Source organism: Glycine soja, chromosome 1, assembly GCF_004193775.1.
Source record: "Glycine soja cultivar W05 chromosome 1, ASM419377v2, whole genome shotgun sequence".
NCBI classification, from domain to species: Eukaryota; Viridiplantae; Streptophyta; class Magnoliopsida; order Fabales; family Fabaceae; genus Glycine; species Glycine soja.
This window is the reverse complement of record NC_041002.1, coordinates 8413102-8435602: the sequence shown is the minus strand read 5'-3', so window position 1 is coordinate 8435602 and position 22501 is coordinate 8413102. Positions and strand designations below refer to the sequence as shown.

The 22501-nt window shown below is 36.7% G+C and overlaps 3 pseudogenes; all 3 read left to right on the top strand.

Annotated features, from left to right (window-relative positions):
* Positions 1-278: 278 nt before the first annotated feature.
* On the top strand, positions 279-20166 carry LOC114385875 (annotated as a pseudogene).
* On the top strand, positions 9145-11953 carry LOC114399614 (annotated as a pseudogene).
* Positions 20167-20284: 118 nt separating the features above from the next.
* Positions 20285-20952, top strand: LOC114385028 (annotated as a pseudogene).
* The last annotated feature ends 1549 nt before the right edge of the window (positions 20953-22501 follow it).

Here is a 22501-nt window from a genome sequence, read left to right as displayed (position 1 = left end):
TAATGGCAGCGAAAATTGTATGACTTTATCTTCAGTCAGGCAACAACAACATAAAAATGCCTTAACTTCCTATGCCACTGAAATAGTAGTACCTACAACCAATAAGAGACGATATGTGTAGGTGAGAAAGTTTTCTTGCACATTTTGAATAAAGTTTCAATGTAGCTCTTCAAGTTATATTGTGTATTGTAATCCTTGTTGGAATTTTCTACCTTCTTTAATCAGTTAATAGAATTTAATGCATATATATTCAGCAAAAGAAATCTATGTTAGCACTGATGCATGGTATGAAACAAAAACGAACAAATTAAGTGACAATATTTCAGTTTATCCTTTCTGATTCAAAATATCTTTCATGCATTATTGTCAAATATAGGAATGCATATATATGTAATTGTGAGACAAACATAATAATACATGCCATTGACCCCAATGTCATCCTTCAAACAAAAGGATTCTTCCCATGTTTAAACTCATATAAATTTGTCTTTGGCCAATGTCTGCAATTCTGTGTTACCGGTTGCCGCATTTTCCATTATGTTGGTGTTCTCCAACTATTTAGATGACCTATCATTCCTCATGTTCATTTCATTATTAAAGTAAACAAAAGTTGTACAACTTTTATTTTACTGAGTATCTTACGTGCCTAACTTGATAGTCATATCTTCATGATATGTGACTCTGTATCCATGCTCTAATTTAGAAAATGGAAATCCTCTCTATTTATCTAAAAGAGAACCTATTCACCAAAAAAATGTAAAGAAGAGGTTGATGTTCCACACTGCTGTCACTGCCTCTGACTCTGTCTATATCACGTAGCAGTGCAGGGTGATGTACGATTGGTTCAAGAAGTTAAGGGATGAACGAGGAGATGTATCTGGGATGAGGGGTTCACAAGCTTCATTGCAGTCCGGGAAGCCAGATTAGTTCATGGATGAGATCCCCACTTTTGTTGCTCAACCTTTGCCTGTTGGAATGGATCTGGTTTGGTTTTGGTTTGGGGTTCTCAATTGAATTTGAATTCCTCTTAATTGGTTCCTGCAAAATTGTGTTTTTTTGGGTTCGGTTGTGTGTTGTGATAATGCAAAAGGTTGTTAAAAATGATTTTTATTTCATTTTTTTATGTGGGGGGTTGAGTTTCTAGGTGATTTGTATGAATGCACTTGGTCTTGGAGAAAAAAAATTGTGTGAATTTTAGTTGGAATGGTCGAACAGTGTGAAAAAGTTTTAGGTTGCAAATTCACAACTGTGGGTGTGATTATGCAAAAAGGTATATTAAACAAATGAATTTTTATGTGGGGGTTGAGTTTTTGAGTGATTTGTGCGAATTTTAGTTGGAATGGTCTAATAGTGTGAAAAATTTTTAGGCTACAAATTCACAACTGTTGATGTCATTATGCAAAAAGTTATACAAAAAAAATTCAAATTTTTTATATTGGGGCTTGATTTTATGGGTGATTTGTGTGAATGCACTTATTCTTGGAGGAAATAATAGGTGTGGATTTAGTTGAAATGGTCTAACAGTGTGAAAAAGTTTTAAACTTGTATCCAACAACTATGAGTGGTCGTAGGTTGACTTTTTGGTAACTTCAAGTGGTGTTTTGATTATTGGTTATTTGTTGGCTTTGGTTGGGTTGAGTTATGTTTCTCTACCACTATGACTATGACTATTCAAAACAAAAGAATAAAGAAAGGAAATGTTTATACGGGCGCTTCAATTTCTGAATGATTTCACTTATTCTTTGTTAGAGATCTTATTAACCATAGAAAAAAATAAAGTATATATGTGGGGACATCTTTGTATGTATCCTAGTGGTAGTTGTTGGGTCTATAGGAGCACTCGTTAATGGACCATCCTTCACACTTGAGACGTCCAATCCTCAGCATGAACGGAATGTGTTAGAGATCTCGCATCAACAAGTGATATGACCAAATACTATAGATAAGTGAGGAAGAGTGCTCATCCATGAACTAACTTTGAAGGTTGAGTTAGTCTTGAATCCAAATTATAAGATTTCTAAAGGGGGAAAATGGCTATTGGAAATGTATGCATATTTGTTCCAGATTTAGATTATGAAAGGCTAGTTCCTACCATAAATGGGTTTGAATAATTGAAGGACTAAAATCGTATTAATTTAAGTCAATTTCTGGTTTGTAAATTGTAAGTAAGGCACATTTTCAGTGATCAAAATCACTGGTTTATTCCTTATTCTTATGAATTCTAACTCATCTCTAGTCTATAACAGGGTTACATAGTCCTTAACGGACCATGGGCATTTGTGCAGTGGCTTCAACAAGCAGATATTAAAGAAGAGTATGACCTGTTTAACCTTAATCTCTATATTCAAAGCTGGAATACATTTCTCTATCTTTCTCCTTCTCTCTTGGGATTTTGGTTTTGACTTTTGTTAGTTCTGTATATCAGTTACATATTGATGTTAGAGGCAGATCATATAATTGTCAAACCTATACCCAACATAGCCAGAGATGGGCTAGGAGCTGCATTCCCTTTGTTTTACATTTAGCCTAAGAAGTATGAAACAGTGCTAAGGAAGTACTTTCCTGAGGAGAAGGGACCAATAACCAATATTGATCCATTGGGAATTCCCCTGTTATTGTTGGAAAGGTATCGGTCAAAATAATTTTTCTTTGATGATAATGAATACTCTTTGATTTGGGGCCAAGCTGTTTAATTTTTTGTGAAAAAAATGTCAGGAATTCCTCAAGAAGATTGCTCCCACTTGGATGAATGTTTCTCTTGCAATCAAGAAAGATCCTGAAACTGATCAAGCTTTTGGATGGGTGCTTCAAATGTTATTTTATTTGCTTTCTTTCTGTTATCTATAATAATATCCTTTCTTAACCTCACAACTTGACTTTTTTTATGTTTTTCTTTTGTATCATTGTTTTAGGTATGCTTATGCTGTTGCATTTGCTCTTCATGGTGTTCGTAACATATTACACAAGGACTTTATGATTCAGGTTCAATAAGGTTCTGTCTTTTATTTTTATTTTTTCTGCTGGCCAGTATTAATAAGTAAATTATACAAGGACTTCATGTTAATATGTAATAGTGAATAAGCTTAGAACAATATATAAGAATTGGTATCATACACTACTGACTAGACCCCAAGTAAAACACATTAGTCCCGTGTAGCCATTTAAATGACCAATGATAGAAGTTAGTCTGGATAAAAAATTTAATAAGCAGGAAATAAAATTAAAAAAAAAAAATCAAACTTCTTGCACACGATAAAATCATTTATGCATTCCAACTGTTTTAGGAGCTCACTTATCCAACTTCTTCATAAGCACTATAAACTTAGGAGTTTGGTATTTTTCTTGGAAAAGTCTCAACACTAAGGTTTTATTATTAAAAAGTTCTTATAAGCTAATCCAAACTGGGCTTATTGAAGTTTGTTTAAGTGCAACCTAAATCATATATTTAAATAAAGAAAAAATAAAATTCTAAAATGTCAATTTTTTTTAAAAGTGTACTATATTTTGCATACTTGCTTGTTAATATATGTAACATGCTATAGAAGTCACATAGAATAGTACGAGAATAATGCAATCACTATTAGAAAATACACTTTCAACATCGGTTATTTAGGGCATTCTACATTGGTTGTAAAACTGATGTTGAAAGCACCGATGTTGAATGTATTGTTGTTATCATCGGTTTTCAAAAACCGATGTTAACATAAATACGATAACATCGGTTTTATAAATAACCGATGTTATAAAGAAAGAAGTACAACAAAATAAGTGTATGCGTGAGGGACGTTGACATCGATTTACTGTAAAAACCGATGTTAATTTGTTACATTAACAGAAAATCGATGTTAATGTAATATATTAACATCGGTTTTCCAGAAAATCGATGTTAATATGTTATATTAACATCGGTTTTTAGAGGAAACCGATGTCAACGTTCATCATTCATGCACCTATTTTGCTGTAGTAATTTATGTATAACATCGGTTGTTTATGAATAATCGATGTTAAACTGTATGCAGTAACATCGGTTATTTATAAATAACCGATGTTACTGCATACAGTTTAACATCGGTTATTTATAAACAACCGATGTTAACCTATGTACATTAGCATCGGTTGTTTATAAAATAACCGATGTTAAGGTGAATGTTGACATCAGTTTTTGTTAATAACCGATGTTGTTTTCAAGTTTTTTTAATATAAACTTTCTGTTTTTACAATAAACCCAAAATTGTACCTGTAAAATGCAATTTCAGACTCAATTCACAGCAAATAAACATTTAATTCTGCTTTCAAGCAGTTTTAATCACACAATAAACAATTAATAATTGATTTATCATAAACAACCATCAACAAATGAATTCAATGTTCAAATTACATAGGAAATGTAAAAAATGTTAAACCAAAGTAAACTAAGCTAAACTTAATGTCCCTATACCCTAAGTCTGATCTCTAACTCGAAGATAATACTGTGCCCACTGGATCCGCAACGCCTTTAATCTCTCTGGCTCCAATGGTCTAGGATCATTAAAATACTGCATGATGAAATAAATGATAATAAGTTAATAATGTAATACAAATTATTAAAAAATCGAATTTGTTTGAAACAAATGTACCGCTTCCCAGTTATTCCTAAAAGTTCCTAAAATGATGGTGGACATCCAGTGCATGACATAGTAGCCACACTCAGTACTTCCTAAAATGATGGTGGACATCAAGACCTTTTAAAGCACTGTTCCAGATGAGTTGCAATTAAAAACTGGTGTTGTTGAGGTATTTCAATGCAAATGTATTGAAAAGAACACTAACCTGTTAATAATCCCCTTAAGGTAGTTGTCTGGCCTGTTATGCAATGAACAAAACCAGACAACTAGGTGTTCCTTGGGCAGGATGACCACCATCTGCCAGTGTCCGCTGTAATGGAGACGAATATGGGTTAGTATATTAGTAAACATTAATTAAATTAAGTTATTTTGTGTGACTTACCCATTTAGGTAGGCTCCAAGATAGACATCGCGTTTTGAACTCTGCATCCAAGTCTTTATGTAACTTTCAGACTCAAATTGTGATTGCCCAGACCTTTGAATGGACTGTGGCTCGAGGAATCCATAGATATCAGAATTCCCCGCTCGCATACTTGTTTCATTGAAATGTCTGTTTATGTTAAGTCAAAGTTAAATATTTATGAATTGAAAGCAATAACTTGGATAATTAAAAGTAATATAAAATGACTTACAGAATCCACAATTGTAACACTGATATGCTGAGACATTGACCACCATGTGCGATTTCGGAGAGGTCTTCGTGCTTTATGTCGAGCGGGAAATCTGGATTAAAGACCCCGAACACGGTAGCATCCCATGTAACCTAGTAAGGCCTCAAGAAAAGCTCTGGGATGGTCAATGTCATTAGATAAAGCGGATCATCAACCTCCGGATCGAGCTTTGGAGGTGGTTTTGCCGAAGACACATCTACCTGTTCATGAAACAAAGCTAAATTTCCTAATTTGAGGCACACTGAATGAATTAATTTAAAAAGAAGAAACAGATAGTAAGAGTAAAGTACTTGCTGTGATAAAGACTTGACCAGATGTGTCGGCCAAGCAAGGAAGGTGTGAAGTGCCTGCCCCACTTAGGAAACCTCATCAGTGGGTACAGGAACTGGAGCATCTGCCTCTGTAACCTCCTCCACACTCACCTTTACTTGGCCAAGCAACAAAGGAGTGTTATGAAAAACAATGGATCCCTCATAAACTCTCCCCAGGGCAACCAGGCGGGCAAGATCTGCTGCGATGTACAAGTCGCACCTATCTGAGTCACCCGCCTCTGGATTGTTTCCAGAGGGATCAACACAACTCCCCTTCGTGCTTACTCGAGCACCTGAGGGACCAACCAGAGGCTCGGGAGGCAGTGCAAGTCCTTGAGATTGCATCTGGGACTGAATATGGGATTGCATCTGGCTGAACGATGCCATGAGCTGCCTCGTCACTTTTTCTATGATGGACTCCTCTAGCTGGTCCCTGATTTGTTGGGTCAGTTGCTGCAGTTCCTCAGGAGGCAGGGAGGAAGAGGTGTGGGACGTTCGTGGAGCCGAACCAAAGTAGTGCCTGATGGTGACACCGGCTCCAGCAGCACGGACACGTCCAGGGTGCTCTGGACGTCCAAATGCAGCGTTGAGAACATCCTGACGTCTATGGGGGACGAAGGATCACTGTGTCGCCTGCTCCTCAAAAGAATCCTGCATAGAAAACACACAGTTGTACATGGCATTCACAAAATATTGAAATATAATTGTAATGGTTAGTTGAAAATGACTTATGATCTTCTCAGCGATTTCCTTTGCAGCCTCAATCATCTCCCCTGTTTTCTTTGTGCGGGCCATCTTCCACTTCACGTGGCGTCTGACCGAGGATGGAGGGTCGATGACGCCATCAACACTTCCTGACTGTGCAGCTTCCTCCAACTTCTTCTTCGTCTTCTCAGCCAAGAGCTTCTGCTCCAAATATTCATAATCCCCACGAGACAAAACGTGGGGGGCAGTGTTCTGTTTCAGGATGGCCTGTGCCTTTTTGCGCACATCCTGCAAAAATAAAACAATAATTTTTCAAATTGGTAGAATGAAGTATAACAAGTTAATGTTTTTGAAAAACAACTTAAATGGCAAGGAACATACCTCCCAAGAAGGGTCTCTACGAGTCTGGCAAAATTGGGCCCATTTTTCCTTGCTTATGTTGTATTTTTCACAGACAGTGTCGTCCACACTATCGTTATCGGGTGCAAGGGCCCATTTCCTCGTGAGGTCTGATTTAAACTGCCTCCATCTCTTGCCCACAATCTGAAGTAACTTCCTTTTCGTCCTACTGTCAGAAGCCTCTGGGATTTTAAATTCCGCCTGACAACATCAAGTAAGGTTTATTTGTTACAATAATGTATTTTTTGGCTATTAATTAAACAACATCAAATAAGAAAATAAAAATACCTGAATATCCTCCCAAATCAAGTCCTTCTGAGCAGTAGGGACCTCCTTCCAGTTCTCGTACGCGATGTCCACCTTATCACGCGCCACAATCCCTAAATAAGTTCTTAATTTCTTCCCGTGGGGACCGTCAACATTACCGGTAGCAGGATCAATATGGACCACTGGTCTCTCAGCACCAGCTGGTCTAACAGACAAGGATCATAGACGTGAGACTTTGCGTGTCTGCTTCACGGCAGACAGTGAAGCTGATGCATCAGAATGAGGAGGAGGAGGAGGAGGAGGAGAAGAAGGAGGAAGAGGAGGAGGCGAGGCAGGTGGAGAAGCCATGATCCTATATACATCATGAAAATGTAAATTTGGATTACAGACAAATATCGACATCAACAGTTCATTGTATTTGAAAACTATAAAATAAATATTAAACTTAGGTACACTACTATAAATTAAGAGAACAAAAGTAAAAAAAATGATGTTAAACATGTAAAAAAAAATCAAAACTTAGTTTTGAAGTCATTTAAAATATATTAAACGAGTATAATTATTTTGTACATAATATAAAAAAGGTTGAACAAATAAGACTAAAATAAATCTTTAATCCTTTATGTTTTCGGTTGTATTCAATTTATTTCTTTTTTATGTTCTTAAAATGAGTCAAACGGGTTTTCTAAAATAATAATCATTTCCAATCTGAATTATTATTCTTTTACAGATTGGAGACATGAAGAATAAGGCCCTTGCCACTACCACGAAGATCTGTAGTAACCCAAACCAAGAAACCGATCATTGGGGTCGTACATGATCCTCTCAACAGTGTCAAGGGACGAAATTATGTTTTATTTGAGATTGAGAGTATGTTACATGCGCTTGGCTTCACGGCCTCAAAGGATTACACGACCCAAGGAGTTACGGTCCTATAATCTGGTGTGCTAACATAACGTTGATGGTGAAAAAATTCCTTACGCACGGTGCGGGATATGATGCACTCACACACGCTAGAAAGCATAATTTTACTAATTGAACCACATACACCAGTGTAAATTTAGTTATATCTTACTTAAGCGTAAAATATTTACAAATGATCACCTACCACTAGTTACAAAACCATAGAAGTCCATCATGATCAGGCAACCAAAACACTCACCCAACTAAAGCTTGCAAGTCTCCACCCATCATCATGTTCGAACTGAACAGAAACTACCCACAAACATGCACTAAATTGCCTATAAACTCAAAACGTGTTTAATTGAATTTATTTTAAACTCTTTCATATGTGTTTCATTACAATTATGAGGCATCTCACTGCTGAATTTGGTTCAGCTTGGTCCTTCTGCCCTTGCTGCCAATGGCCTGCATAATGGTAGTTTAGTGCAGTGTCGTTTCTCTTCTAGGGTCAATCTCTAGTAGGATTCTAAGGTTTTTATTTTTTATTTATGACATAAAGGTTGATTGGATTAAGATATTTGAAAACTGGAACTTCAAAAGAGTCAAATTACTCTTCATGCCTTATTCTGGAATAGGACAGTTTCCTTTTCCCTGAATTTTTATATATCCTAAAAAATAAATCTAGATGGATTTGGCTTCATTCAGTCATATGGTTTGGACTTTAATCTTAGTTAATGTCCTTAGCATCATTTTCTTAAATAAGAAGATTGCAATGTGCAAATACTTTAGCCAACTTCTATAAGTTCTGGAGATGGTTTAGTCCATGCACCATTAATTTGACCAAACTACTACTGGCACTGGCAGAAGCAGTGGATAGATAGAACATTACAAAACTGGAAAACATAGGTCTAGTTTCTATGTTATGATTTATGTTGTTATGGTATCTCAGGTTTTTGGAATGGACAAGAGATACTGGTTCATCCCTGCTTATTCAGAGGAAGATATACGAAGGATGGCTGTTCTTCAGGGCCTTGAGTATCCATCAACACCAGACTTCAATGCCCAAGATTTTTGAGAGCCATTGCCACAGCAGAAGAGAAACGTTTTTTACCTTTTGCAACAAAAAACATGGAGCATCCATAGCCTCTTGTTTTGGTCTCTAAGAGAATCTGTAACATTGAGGTATTTAAGATCCGGATGGCAATTTGTTTGCATAGGCACTTGGCATGATTAATGTTTTTTTTTTTCCTTCTTTGATGAGTCGTGTGCTTGTGCCAAGTTCAAATGGTGAGCAATGAGGAGCATGGTTTAAAGGTTTGACTAGTTAATTGATGTGTTCAAATTCCTAAAAATGTCATCTCACTCACGATTAAGAACTATACATGGATTTTCACCTGTTCAATTTTTTACCCTTCATTGGTCATACACTGATGTTGCTTGGAATGATTGTTGATTGAAGTTTTACAATCAACTATTCCTTTGCATAGATGATGTTCAAATGTAATACGAATTATACTTTCCTGTAAATATATGCAATTCACATGTCATTTGTCCTACTTTGTAACCTTTCTCAGATTCTAGATTTTTGGGGTGAAAACTCTGGACCTATGACCTGGAGATTAACTCTAGCAGAGGTTAGGCATGTATTGGGTCTGCTAGTTGATTTTAAACTAGAAGCAATAGCTGCTGTGAAGTTGTACAAGAATTATATTATCATAAAAGGGTGCTCTGAGAAGAAACGACCTTCTCCACCTTACATTTTGTGGATGAAAGACCAACGGAATGAGGTAAAAAAGGAAATCATTTGGGATAATCCATTCAATTTTTCTTATTTTTTCTCTTTATTTTGTTGGTTTAAGCTCAATGTTTTTTATGTATTGATGGCTTGGTGCAGATCAAGAAAGTGAACCCAGAGGCCGGATTTAAGGAAATTTCAACCATGCTAGGTGTTAAATGGAAGACTGTTACTGCAGAAGAGAAGAAGCCTTATGAGGGGATATACCATGCGGAGAAAGAAGCTTATTTGCAGGTGATTGCAAAGGAAAAACATGAAACTGAGTCAATGAGGTTGTTGGAAGACGAGCAGAAGCAGAGGACTGCGATGGAATTGCTTGAACAGTACATGCAATTCAAACAAGAGGCAGAAAAAGATGGAAAGAAGAACAAGTAAGTTACATATACCTCCCTTTGGACCATTCTTCTTTCTTGTGTGGTTATTGATGTTTTTTTATACATGTTCACAGGAAAGAGAAGGATCCATTGAAACCAAAGCACCCTATGTCAGCCTATTTCTTGTTCACTAATGATAGGCGAGCAGCTCTTGCTGCCGAGAACAAGAATTTCTTGGAGGTAATTGCGTGCCACCCTTGTTTGTGAATTGTGATCTTAGAGTTCATTAATCATGATTGAAGAACACATATAAAAGGTTGATTATTTAAATTCAGGTTCCAAAAATCACATTCGAAGAGTGGAAAAACATGACAGAAGAACAAAAAAGACCCTATGAAGAGGTATGCTTCTTTGGTGTATCAATTATCATTGAGTTATTTAGACGCATAACTTATTATGTAACTCTCAGATGGCAAAGAAAAATAAGGAGCAATATGCCCTAGAAATGGAGGCTTATAAACAGAAGAAAGATGAGGAGGCTGGCCATTTCATGAAGGAAGAGGAGGACCATATGAAAGTTCAAAAACAAGAAGCATTGCAACTGCTTAAGAAGAAGGAGAAAATTGAAAATATAATCAAGTTTTTTTCTTCTGTATCAATTTAGTCCTAGTCCTTTTGTTTTACATCCCAGTACTTTAGTTGATGCTAATCCACCCAAGCAATGTTGCAGAAAACAAAATAGAACCTTCAGAAGAAGAAACAGAACAAGGATGACAAGAATTCTGATCCAAACAGGCCTAAAATGCAACATACCTCTCTTTTGCAACTCTCATTCTCTTCATGCAGTTTTTATTAATGTTGAATTTGGCCATTTTTTTTAGTCTTATCTCATTCGTGTTAGCATTATTTTGAATAATTTGACAAAATTTCGGCAGCATTTTGCATTGGTCTCCAAGTACACGACATGACATCGGTGAAATGAATTTCCCGATAATCAAGTATGCACCCAGAGAACAACTTGAAATGCATTGAACCAAAATTTCATCAAATTAATCAAAATAATAATAACCTTAACGAATGAATCTAACATAAAATATCAGTCTCCCCAAACTGTCCAAACGGACAATTCAAGACTAAATACAATGACTAATGCAAACTCTCCGCAAGAATCATTGCATTTTGTCTCAAACGGGAATCTAAGGTTCACTCAACATGAACAACATTTGTTTATATAGCAAATAACATTGATGACATACAAGAACATACAAAATCTAAATTTCAATTATAGACAAATATCGACATCAACAGTTGTTTCTATAGCATATTACATTCATGACATACAACAAAGCTAAGGGAGGTTGACTAGGTCGGAAATCAGGTTGACTAAGTGTGTCTATGTGTCATAAGGGTGTGTGTGTGTGTCATTAGGGTTTCTGTGTGTACGTTTGATTAGGGTTTGTGACTGTGTGTGTGTGTGTGTGTGATGAGGGTGTGTGTGTATGTGATTAGGGTTTTTGTGTGTGTGTGTGTCTCATTAGGGTTTTTGTGTGTGTGTGTGTCTTTGGGTTCATCGGTGTGTGTCTGCCATGAGGGTGTGTGTGTCTGTGTCATTAGGGTTTGTCTGTGTGTCTGCGTGTCTCATCAGGGGTGTGTGTGTGTGTCTCATCAGGGGGTGTGTTTGTGTGTATTTTTCAAGAGGGTGTGTGTGTGTGTGTCTGTGATGAGGGTATGTGTGCTTGTAGATTACGGGGTCAGCCATATAGTTAACCCTTCAACCATTGCACAAACATTATTCGCTTAGAAGGCATCAGAGGAAACACAACAAGGCCAGGTTTCACGCAGTTGCGTTGTTTACTGTCTTGGTGTTGTCATAATTGAGATACTGACAGCGAGGTTCCCTTCTCAGTATGTCAGCAATGGAAAGGGTGGGGCTAATGTGGTGCAATGGGTGGAAACTGCAATCTCTGAGGGAAGGGAATCATAAGTGCTTGATCCTAAGATTGCAGGCTCTAGGAATTGGCTTGCTGAGATGGAGCAACTCCTCCTCATTGGTGCTGCTTGCACTGAAAGTAACCCTCAGCAGCGGTTAGACATGGCGGAAGCCATTAGAAGGATAATGGAGATTAAATTCGAGTGTGGTCATGAATAAACAAGCCTTGCAGATTCTCATCATGCTGAACAATCACAGAGGAGGCATGGAACAAACAGCTTCGGAAACAGGGATAATATCAAATATGGCAGCTCCCAGGTAACACTAATTTAGGTGTTTCATAAAGACTAGACTTGACTTTGTTATTCCCCTAAAACACTATCTTTTTCGGGGAAGCTTCAATAGATAATGTTAAAGCTGTCAAGGCTATTCTTAGAAGTTATGAGATGGTTTTTGGCCTGAGAATCAATTTTGGTAGCAGTCAATTTGGAGATGTCGCAACCTACCATTCGGCGCGAGGGCAACGCGAGGGCTCACGGGTGTGTCTTCCATGGGAGGAAGATGCGCGGAGTCGCCACCAACGTTTATTCGAGGAAAACGTCGGAAAAAACCAGAAAGGTGTGGTCTACGAACTTTAAGTGTGAAAGGTTTGGGAGTTATATTTACGCATGGGGAAGGTATTAGCACCCCACGCGTCCGTCACAAAAGACGGCAGCCTTTAATCGAGTGTGCAAAGATGTCTTCAAATTGTTTTATTTTCCCTTTTTTACGTTTTTATGTCTTTTTATGCCTTTTTGTATTTTTTATCTTTTTGTGGTCGACAAGGGTGTTTCCCTTGCTCCTACATATTCCTCAATTGTGATAAGGAAATAAGACCTACGTAGTTCTTTCAAAAGGGGCGAATCAAGTGATTCTTTTTACTTGGAAGGGGGTCATTTAAGGCGTTGGACCTTAAAATGATCTATTTTACTTGGTGAGAAAGATAAGGCGTTGGACCTCTAACCATCTCACGAGGTTGACAAAAGCGGGGCTTTTGCTCCTACGTATCCTCCATCGAAGAGGAAATCAGACCTACGTAGTTCTTGTAAAAGGCAGTGATGTGTCGATTTTACGCTTTCGAACGGTCCATGTTAACCGATAAAAAGCAAAGAGGACCGTTCAAGGCGTTGGACCTTAAAACATTTTTTCAGTGATTTTTACGGACAAAGCTTGATTTTGTGAGTTGATTTTAGCCTTAGTTTCACTTTCGTTATTAGTCAATTCAATTAAGAAAGAAAAATCCCAAAGAGAAAACGTCCGATTGATTTTTTTGTTTCATTTTACTAAAAGATATTTTTTGATTATTATATTATTTATTTTACCTCTTTTTGGTTTCCAACGTGGTTACGACATGACCGAACGGTCAAATTTCATTTTAACAAAAATTAACAGATGTTACAATTCAAATGATCTGTGGAAATTTATTTTATTTTTTGATTAGGCGAGAAAATGACTTAAATAAATGACTAAAGCACGTCAAAAGGGGTACGGAAAGTAAATGAAATGAAAACAAAAGTACCCGAAACAAATGAGGACCACCAAGGGTACATAGAATGAATTGAAAAGTTCGATTTCGAGAACTTACCGGTTGAAGACTGAAGAACGACGAAGAGCGAACGAAGGATGGCAGAAAATCTTCACGAAATCACCCACGAAAACGTCTCGGACGCGTTACGGAAGCGCCTCGGCTTGGATTTTCTTCACGGAAATGATTTTTCTCACTAATTTCAAGTGATCCTCAGATACCAGGAGGGTTGAACGTTTTTGTTCTTCCCTCCTCCCCCTATTTATAGGGAAAAGAGGGAGAAGCTTGCCACCCAGCTCGCCCAGGCGAGCTAGGTTGCTTCCTCCAGAAGGCACCGCCTTTTGGAGGAACTTCCTGGAAGGCCCAAGTGGGTCTGGTTGCTATTTGCACCCCCTGTTTACTAAATACACCCCATGCCTTTTTTTTGCTGATTCTTTTTCCGTAACGTTACAAAACTTTACAAATTCCGTAACGATACGATTTTTCCTTCCGTAATGTTATGGAACCTTACGGATTATGTAATCATCCCTTTTTTGGCTTTCAGAATGTTACGGAACCTCACGGATTGTGTAACAATGCTTCCTTTTGATTTCCGGCATGTTACGGAACTTCACGGATCGTGCAACAATGCTCTCTTTTGACTTCTGGCACGTTATGGAACTTCACGTATTGTGCAACAATGGGTGCCAAGTACCTCTAAGCGGTCAAGCAAAGGTTGCATGCTATCAAACAATGGTCCCCAGACAAAATTAGGGTATGACAGGAGCAGTTGGGCAATCTGAGGAGTGGTGCTGTCTTGCTGCTGACTATTTGAACTGTGCCCTACTGCATTTTCCCTTTTGCTATCTAGGGCTGCCTATAGGAATCAATCCAAGAAGGAAGGTGGTGTGGGAGCCTATAATCAGAAAATTTGAGGCTAGGTTGAATAAATGGAACCAGAGAAGCATCTCAATGGCTGGCAGAATCACTCTAATTAATGTTGTCCTAACAGCATTGCCTTGTTTTATATGTCATTTTTCAAGGCCCCTTCAACAGTGATTAATAGACTTACTGCCATTGAAAGACAATTTCTTTGGGGTGGCAACTTAGAAGGGAAGAAGATCGCTTGGGTGGATTGGAGTCAAGTGTGTGCTTCTAGAGAAAGGGGAGGATTGGGAATCAAAGACATCAAGGCTCTCAACAATTCTCTTCTAATTAAATGGAAATGGCTTATGTTTCACCAACTAGATCAACTTTGGAGCAAAATTCTGAATTCGAAGTACAGGGGTTGGAGAGGCTTGGAAGAGGGGCCACCAAAGCAACATTTCTCTCACTGGTGGTCTGACTTGAGGTCCATTAACCATCATAGAAGTATGGCTGATGTCTCCAAGCAGTTCATTTGGAAGCTGGGTAAGGGTGATCAAATTCTATTCTAGGAAGACTCTTGGGTTGATGGTGGGATAACCCTTAAAGAAAAATTTCCAGATTTATATCAAATTTCATCTCAAAAACTTCAGACAGTGGCAGATATGGGCTCCTTCTGTGAAATTGGATGGGAATGGAAGTTTTCTTGGAGGCGAAATCTGTTCGACAATGAGATGGGGATAGCTTCAGTTTTTATTGATCAAACTGCTGCTATAAGCTTAAATGCTAGTTTGAAGGATACTTGGGTGTGGGGAGTTGATCCTACGAGGATCTTTTCTACCAAATCTGCTTATCTTTGTATTAAAGTTGAGCAGCTTTCTGATGATCAATGTCTAGGTTTTCGTCAGCTTTGGGACATTAAAATCCCACCTAGAGCTCTATCTTTTGGTTGGAGATTACTTTGGGATAGGCTTCCCTCTAAGGAGAACCTATTTAGGAGACAAGTTGAGATTAACAATGACCTTTGTCCCTTCTGTCAAAGCAAATATGAATCTGCCTCTCATTTGTTTTTCACGTGTCAAAAAGTTTTGCCTTTGTGTTGGGAATTTAACTCCTGGGTTAAGGAAGATAAAGTTCTCCACTGTAGGCCAATGGATAATTTCCTCCAGCATTCAACCTTGGCAGGCTTGAAGGATACCAATAGAAGATGGAAAATATGGTGGATAGCAGCTACAAGGTCAATATGGAAGCATCGAAATGATATGATCTTTAATAATCAGCCTTTTCACATCTCAAAGTTGGTGGATAATTCAAATTTTCTCACTTGGTCCTGGCTGAGGGGGTGGGAAAATGATTTTAATGTTCCTTTCCATCAATGGTCCTCAACTATGGCTATGGATTTTAATTAGTGTGCGGTCTGTAGGGTTGGGCTTTTGGTGATTTATTGTCGGGCTGATGTAATGTTGTTTTTGTTTTCTGTTTCAGGAGATCTTATCTCCTGTGTTATCTTGTAGTACCTCTGGTACTAGTTATCTTATAATATATAAATTATTTTCGCCGTTCAAAAAAAAAAAAAAACTAACAAGTACCCTTAAATAACTCCACTGCCCCTAAAATACCAACATTACACTAACAACTGTTCAACTTGCCAAAATTTATATAAAAAAGAATATAATCCTCATACAAATACAATCATGCAAGCATATTTGAAAACTTAAAATACGAATAACTCAAGTTAAAAACTATTCATTTTTTACAACTCTAAACAAATTAACTAAGGTACACTTGGCAAATTTGTTTTCACTAATATTAGTAGGTCATCACCACTGCAGTAGAATTTAAGTTAAACTTAGATAAGTACCTTATGAAGAGGCCAACTACCTTGTCACAGCTAATAAGTCAGAATTGAAAAAATTTCTGCATGTATAATTGAACAAATTTGTTATCAAACTTGTGTGTGTGTGTGTGTGTGTGTTTGTATGATGAGTGTGTGTGTGTGTGTTCGTGTGTGTGTGTCATCAGTTCTCTTGCTTAAAATGTATGATACATAGCTGCTTCATTCAAGCCCTAGCTATTTGCTAAGAGAATGCAACAATCAGTTTCTATTTACAAGTGCCTTCAAGCTTTGTTAAAAATAGTTATCAGAATCATACAAAAAGATATCATGAAATGTATTAGTAACTAGTCACTTTGATTTAGAATTCATGTATGTTCTTAGTAGGGGAGAGTTCAACTCATCATTACAAGCTAGTAAATCGTGCTTTGACCATTTGGCAACAAAGAAATAGAATAGTCTTTCAAAATCAATGTTTCAACAGCAGCAAGGTTATGGATGATGCTCTACTATTACTTTGGTCATGGCTGAAGTCCAACGAGAAAGATTTCACAGTTCATTTTAACCAATGGACTACCAATCTAACACTAGGTTTTTGTACTTAGCTTGGGAGTATGGGGGATGGATTTTTGTAGCACGGTGTTAGGTTGTAGGGTGTTGTGGTGCTGGCTTGGGTCCTACTAATAATCATAAAAACCAGTTGGCCCCTAAAATACTATAATTTTAGTACCACTGTTACTCACTATTAATAAACCTTATCTATTTTTGCTGAGCAAAATAAAAACAATAGTCAAAACAACCCATTTATCCTAATTGCAAAAAGCTGCTAGTAGATTGCTAGACCAGTAATTATAATGCACTGTCAAACCTTTCTCCATCTGTCTGAACTAGGACCATACTAAAAACAGTGCTTCCTCCATCAGCTTGCTGCCATTGGTTCAAAAAATTGGTTCCAGACTCTACCTTTCTTTCCCTACAACCTATGAATATCATTTATTTTAATTAGATTTTGATCCATTTTTTGTGTGTATAATATTAAATCATTATAATAATACTCCTACACTAGTAAAATTAAAGGGGGAAAAGCATACTAGTTTGTTGGATTTCCAAAATGGCTCCTAGTTCTGCTCACAACAATGGGTTCTATGTGCTTATGCTATAAGTTTGTTAGCTACTTGTAGTATGAAAATTACAGTTTCATCTACATAAGTTCACACAGGTTCATAATGCCATAAGAAGTATCAAATCTTAAATAAATGAACAAAAGAAGTAGCCAGTATAATAAGCTATAAAGAAAGGAACAAACCTTTATTCTTGGAATTGGATGACCGTGAGTTGTGATTTGTCTTTACTTGTCACTATTCCAAATCGTAAGCAATAAACTGAATGTGAGAAAAAAAGAGTAGATTTAGGAAGAAAACTGAAATATGTTGATGAGTCTCACACTTTAACTCCGTGATTCAAGGAAATATTTTCTTTCCACAAGCGCAGATGCAACCGGAGAAAATAATTATCTTAAATTAACTGAAACATAATATAAAACTATCAATAAGCATTAAACTAATAAAAGTATATTAATTAAATGCATTTTGCTTAGGCGTCAAAATATATTTGTAGTCTTTATGATTTTCCGTTAGCATGACCACCTCACATGAAAATATATAGCCATAATTCGAGCAAGCATCTCTATATTAGCATGGAGTAACATGTAAATGCCTTTCTCCACTTGTACTTGTACATGAGCAAATCTTTTATATATCTTCTCCCTATTCTATATTTTGGTTTAAAGGAGAATAAGCACCTCTAAGAATATATTATATGTATCCTTCTGGCAAAATTGAAAAAGAAACATCGAAAGGGATCACAAGACAACTATATATAATACAAGCCACATCAAAGAAGGGTATCACACACAATATGGACCTACCTCTTTAGACATGCATTTAATGGTTATAAAAAATTCCGACAATATTTAAGGAATACAGCATATGCAGACAATCAATCATCTTTAAGTTAATTCTATCAAAACCACCATTGCTATGTATTCATTACAAGGATGCTAACCATGCAGTCACCATGTTGAGACAAATTGTTAGGAATTAATACTCTTCAGCCATTAAGCAAAACATAATGATGCCCTAGTACATCATCTCAGAAGCAATTGTTTAAACAAAGGCAGATATGCACTTTAATGGAATGGTAAAATTATAAGATAGTGTCAAACTGTTTGACCGCCCTAGAGAGTGCATGTTCTAAGTAGGTCTTATGGTAATTGAGCGAAGAGGGTATGATCTTGGTTTTAGACAAAAAATTTAGAGGAATTTTAGCTATTACTCATGAAAGGGAAATTAGCCTAGTGAGAGTCAGAGCAGTAAAATGTTGAACATAAGACATGTAGAAATTTCTTAAGTAATAACAGGTATGTAATAGCTTCTACTTCTCATCTCAAAAATCGAATTATAACGAGCACAAAAAAATGAATTGATAGTCTGACAAAGCAAAGAGTGGTAACAAAGAAGGACACCTCAAGCACCCTTCAAAAAACAGAGCAGCCCTCTTGCCCTTCTTGTCTAGCTTCGGATTCAAGATCACCTGCCTCATGAGAACTAATGAATGATGTATTAAAGTAACAGACCTAAAGAGGCAGTTATTCCTTAAAGTTGTTATCCTTGTAATGAATACAAAGCAGTTATGATGCTCGAGTTAAATATGAGATACCCTAGCCATGTTTACTTCACTAAGTGTGCGATACATGAATGCAATCAAATATTTATACAGGATTAGACGAAACATACCTAGGTAAGGTGGCGAAAGAGAAGAAGCACAAAGTTGTCACGATGCTCGAGTGCGACGAACACAATGCTCGAGCTTAGACAAAACGATTCTCAGATGGAGAACAGACAGCTTCAAGGTAAATGGACAACAAATAGAGCAAGAAAGCTTCGATGGAGAAGAAGACAACGAGAAGGAGAAGACAACGCGAAGGAGACGAAACATACCTAGGTGTGGTGGCAAAGGAGAAGAACCACAGAGTTGTCACGATGCTCGAGTGCGACAAAAACGATGCTCGAGCTTAGACAAAACGATTCTCAAATGGAGAACAGACAGCTTCAAGGTAAATGGACAACAAAGAGAGCAAGAAAGCTTAGATGGCGAAGAAGACAATGCGAAGGAGACGAAACATACCTAGGTATGGTGGCGAAGGAGAAGAAGCAGAGACTTGTGACGATGCTCGAGTGCGATGAACACGATGCTCAGATGCAGAACAGAGACCTTCAAGGTAGACGGAGATTAGAAGAAGAAGAAGAAAGTGCGAAAGCTTAGATGGAGAAGAAGACAGCGCAAGCTTCATAGGGCTCACGATATTTTGTAAAATATAAGTTCAACATCGGTTTTTTTAAAAACACCGATGTTAACAACATGATGTTAAGGCTAACATTGGTTTTCTGGAAAAAACCGATGTTAACTTATCAAACGTTAACATCGGTTTTCTCAAAACCCGATGTTAATAAACTTATGTTGACATCGGTTATTTGGAAACCGATGTTAACTAATCAATGTTAACATCAGTTTTTCCAATAACCGATGTTAATGCACTTCGCTAACATCGGTTTTGTGAAAAACCGATGTTAACAGATACATAGTATTTACAATTATGCCACCACGCTTACGTTAACATCGATTTTTTTAACAACCGATGTTAAATCCGCTTTTTGTAGTAGTGAATATTCATTTTTCCATTGTCAACGTAGACATTTTTTCTTCTTATTATTCAACTTGAAGGTTCTTGGACTATCCTTCGTTGCTTCTCATTTTCTAACATTACACTAAAAGGCATACTTACATTGTCAGTATAAACTGAATTCATCACAAGCAAATTTAATAAAACTTGTTTGTTTATTATGCGTGTCAGCCTCCATGGGACAAGGAAATAAAAAGACATACATAATTCACTACACTTATGGCTGTTACTATACAATGAAGGTATTGTGCTGTGGATTGGGCTCCTACACATTTTTATTATGATGTTCACTGAAGAAAGGGAAACGATGAAATGAAGGAAAACTGATATTTAATTTAATTACCACTCACTCACGGAGCAGTACATATACATATTTGTTTTATTGCTTAGAGTTGTTACTCAATGTATAGTGTTAAATATTTTGTAGTATTTGTAAATGGAAAGTTCTACAAAGATCTCAAGCTTGTGAGAGCTGAAGACTTCTTCAGACATGTAGAACTGGGGAAGACTGACAACCCAATAGGTTCAAACGTGACTCAAGTGTTTGTTGATCAACTATCACGACTAAACACGTTGGGTTTGAACGCTCCCCACACTCACCCTCGAGGCACTGAGATCCTTATAGTCCTTGAGGGTACTCTCTATGTTGGATTTGTGACTTCCAATCAAGATGGAAATCACCTCTTCAACAAAGTGCTGAACAAGGGTGATGTGTTTGTGTTCCCAATTGGTCTCATTGATTTCTGCATCAATGTGGGATATGGCAATGTTGCCGCCATTGTTGGTCTTAGCAGTTAAAATGCAGGAGGCATTACTATTGCAAATGCTTTGTTTAAAGCTAATCCACCTATTTCTTCTAAGGTTCTCACCAAAGCTTGCCAGGTGGACAAGAGCATAATTGATTATCTTGAAAAGCAATCTTGGTACGACAACAATAACTAATTTGGGAGTATGGACGAGCATTTCACACTAGCTAGTTACTGTATAATTGATCACTTTATTGTTTCAATCACCCCATACAACAGACCTAATAAATAAAATTTAATGTATGTGGGTTATTAATTTTTATACATAATATTTGTTCTTTTGTGAGTTTGATTTGATTTAATACATACTAGTAAGAAAAATCATAAGACTATGTTACTCCTCTCTCACCCAACTCAGATTTGCTATTGGAAGGGTGAATATGGACAACAAACCTTATAATTTACACTCTCTCGTCACCTATAAAAACTTTCACTCTAAACTTTTTTACTCTGTACATTGCTCTAATTAATCCAGTGATAGTCCTTTTTCCCCTTACATTCACAACTCCACTCATGTATCAGTATTCTATACATAAAATGACATCCCTACCATTTATTCTGACTATCTATAAAACTTACCCCACCTCTAATTAACAAATTGTTCCATCAGTCTAAATTAACATTAATAGTCTTCCTTTTATTCTTACTAAACAAGTTTTTCATTTGGTGTAGTTTAGTTCTATGATTCCCTTGGATTTGACAGGGTGTTATGATTACTCATGGAAACATTGTAGCAAGAACAACTGTTATGAAAATTATTCCAAATCTTGGTAGCAAGGATGTGTACATGGTCTACTTGCCCCTTGCTCATGCTTTTGAAATGGTAGCAGAGGTAATTTCTTCTTAGCCTTCTAATTGTCAAAGTAGTTGATGATATTATCTCTAACTTACTGTGGTTGTCCAGTTTGTTATGCTAGGTGTAGGTTGTGCCATCAGTTATAGCTTTATTGTTACTTTGACTCACTTATCAAGTAAAATCAAGCAAGGAACCAACTAGGTTGCTAATGTGTTAAAGCCTACACTTATGGCAGCTGTACCAGCTATTGTCGATCATATTGGAGATGGAGTTGCAAAAAAGGTTTGAATGAAACTAACATTATATATATAGTAACTTGAAAAGAAAATTGTGACACCTAACTTGAAAATGGTATAGTGCTTCACAAATTCATTAACTCAACCTTAGTTCATGGATTTTTTGTGATCAAATGCCACAGTTACTATTGTTTAGCCTTATACTTAGGCAAAGAGGAATAACACAATCCTTGTTGCAGCAACTAGGTTAAGTATTGATTTTAGCATCCAACCATTTGAATAGATGGTTTATCAATACCAAATGAATGTACTCTTCCTTTTATCTCATCATAGAAAGATGAAAAGAATAATAGAAATGGAATTTGACTACAAACACATATTAGCTAGTGACTTTATTAATGAATTTATTGGGTTTGACAATATCTAGGATTTAATTGTAGTTTGTAATATAAATTTAGGAAAATTTTGGTTATTTTTGTAAGAGGTATGTTCAAGGTAGAGGGGAGGAGTAACAACACAACTTTATCCCATTTGGTAAGACCTACTACATGGATCATATATGTTGTTGACTCTATAAAATCATTTAGAGTGAATTTTTAAATGGTTTCTCCTAAAGTTTTCTTGTAACTCTTAGTTCGACAATGTTATAGGATGAAGTACTAAGCTTTTTCATTTGTTTTTGTCACTAGAGACACCTATAAATTTTTGTCACTAGATAAGTTTTTCCAAACACACTAACACACTATCTTGCTGGTTAACAATTCCAATTCTTACTAGCTAC